This window comes from Pipistrellus hanaki (genome assembly GCF_964339955.1).
Source record: "Pipistrellus hanaki genome assembly, chromosome: X".
In the NCBI taxonomy this organism is placed as follows: Eukaryota; Metazoa; Chordata; class Mammalia; order Chiroptera; family Vespertilionidae; genus Pipistrellus; species Pipistrellus hanaki.
In genome coordinates, this window is record NC_140524.1 from 39,181,702 (window position 1) to 39,184,753 (window position 3,052).

Consider the following 3,052-nt stretch of genomic DNA (forward strand, 5'->3'; position numbering starts at 1 on the left):
AAGACCAGAAGCATAAAGACCACTCAGGAGGCTTTAATAGTCCAAGAAAGAGATGACTAGGGTCCAAACAAAGGGGATGAGATTGAGTTTGTGACACTTGAGGAAGCATTTTGTTATTGCCCTTGTTTTGTTTTGATCCAAGACTGACTTTGATCTTGAGGTCAAAGTGGTTGTCAGTAGAAAAAGGGTAATGGGATGGTGTGATGAGGCATCATAAAGCTTATTTTAGATCAGACATTTGTTGAAAATGATTTTTTTAAAAAATACTCTTTTCTGCTCAGCTTGCAGGAGTAACCATTTTCGGGAGGTTGCTTGCTTCGCTTGTTGAGTGTTAATAACTCATGTGGTTTAGTCTGCTCTAGGCAATTGTGCAGTGAGAATAAAGCAAGTTAGGGTCAAAATGAGGAAGAAGAGCTCTGCCAGCTGTCTCCTTTTCCTCTCTCCAAAAGCACAAATACCCTCTAAGCAATCCAGAAATCTGTTTATTTTGCAAAGGAACAGTCCAGAAGACCATATGAAATATAAATTGATGATAATATTTAGTTCAGTATGCACAAGAACAGGAAGAAGAAATAACTAGAATAAATATTAAATTATTAAGGCCTAATACAGGGGATTAAGAAACTTTTTAAAATTACAGATTGATATATCCATTTAAAATGAATCTTGTGTAAAAAGAAAATCAGAATAAATGGTACATCAGATTATGAAATAAGGTTATGATAGAACACAATTATACAAAGCAAATTCATGAAACTGAACTCAGAATACTTAATACTGGATAAATTAATCAAGAAGAATTAGATGATATATTATGCTTGAATAAGAATAGATAAGAGATCTCAGCCTTACATTACATAAATGTAACTGCAATTATTCTTAAATATGGATGTGAAAGGAGACTTAAATGTTAAATTAGCATTAGATGTCAATCAAATGTCAAGGAAACAAAGAATAAAACTAGTGATGTGAGGGAAATAAATGTCTAATCTGTTTCCAAGTCCTGTTGAGTCCTCCTATAAAATCTTTCTTAAAGCTCTGTCTGGTTTGGCTCAGTGGATAGAGTGTCGGCCTCCAGACTGAAGGGTCCCAGGTTCAATTCCAGTCAAGGGCACATGCCTAGGTTGTGGGCTCAATCCCAATAAGGGGCATGCAATGCAGGAGGCAGCCAATCAATGATTCTCTGTTATCACTGATGTTTCTATCTCTCCCTTCCTCTTTGAAATCAATAAAAATATATTTTAAAAATATTTCTTAAATTTGTCTCCTAAACATTTCTAATACCTCCATCTTAGTCTACCATAACGTTTATTTCCCTCCACCGCAGATTCCCCCAGCTTAAACTCAAAGAACATAATGACACCAGATCCTTTTTGAGAAATTTGTCTAATGAATCCAATCTAATCACATCTTTCTGACTTCAAGACCATCCATAACCCAGTGCCATCTTTCCTATACAAGCTTCTTTTCCATTCCCCCTAACACAGTGTTTTTCAACCTTTTTTGGGCAAAGGCACACTTGTTTCATGAAAAAAATCACGAGGCACACCACCATTAGAAAATGTTAAAAAATTTAACTCTGTGCCTATATTGACTATATATAAAGTAATTTTCTTGAATAGGAATCAAATAAACACAAAGAAAGTATTTTATAATTACTTTATTATGAAATATTAAGTAAACAAAATAGTGAAAAATTATAAAATTCTTGTCTTGTCTGCACCTACGGCACACCAGGCAACACTAGTGTGCCGCGGAACAGCGGTTGAAAAACGCTGCCCTAACAGACCACACTTGCTCTGGTTAGGCCAAGCTGCATACTGTCTCCAAAGCACTATATGCAGCATCTCTATCTTTGCCCCTTCTTAAGGTGTCAGATTCTTTCTGCTCTGTCTGTGCCATTATCCTTGAGGCTCTGATTGAGTACTAACCCATCCAAAATATTTTTCTTTAACTCTCTTACTTCCTTGATTTCCCAATACAATTGTAAATGGAATAACACACTATGTAGATAATTAAAATTGTTTTGTAAGTGTTTGTTAAATGGAAGTCTTGTTCCATCAGCTATATTGCAAACCCATTGAAGGGATATAATTCAGCATTACCCCAATTATCTCAATGGGTCTAGGCCATTTTTATTCTAACATTTTGACCCATTTTGATAGAGTAGATATTTGGATCCTAAGGACATGTTGAATTCTTGCTTGTATGTACAAACATTTGATTCAGAATTACATTTCACTGACTATTTTAATTGAGAAAGCATATTAAGAGTGAATTCAACTCACCCAATTTAATCTTCAAAGCAATTTCCTAATAAATACTATTAAAACATTTAAATGTTTTCTGTATTAATTTTTATTTTACTGAAATTTTAATCTTAAACTAACTTTTCCATGTTCATCTTACAATAAATATCACATTTTTTAGAGGTACTCCCTGCACAAAATCCATGCACCAGGGGAAGGGTGTCTCTCAGCCCCAGCCTGCACCCTCTCCAATCTGGAACATTCCTCTCACAATCCAGGACTGCTGGCTCCCAACTGCTTGCCTGCCTGCCTGCCTGCCTACCTGATTGCCCCTAACTGCTTTTGCCTGCCAGCCTGATCACCCCCTAACCAATCCCCTGCCAGCCTGATTGATGCCTAACTGCTCCCTGCTGGCCTGATTGCACCTAACTGCCCTCCCCTATTGGCTTAGTTACCCCTAATTGCCTTCCCCTACAGGCCTGGTTGCCCCCAACTGCCCTCCCCTGCAGGCCTGGTCCCCCAACTGCCCTCTTCTGCAGGCCTGATCGCCCCCAACTGCACTCCCTGGCAGACCTGTTCCCTCCCAACTGCTCTCGCCTGCTGGCCTGATTGCCCACAACTGCCCTTCTCTGCTGGCCATCTTGTGGCGACCATCTTGTGTCCACATAGGGGCAATCATTTTGACCACATGGCACAGCCATCTTGTGTGCTGGAGTGATGGTCAATTTACATATTACCTCTTTATTATATAAGTAACATAAAATAAACTTCAAACATTGAAAGTATACAATGTGATAAATTTT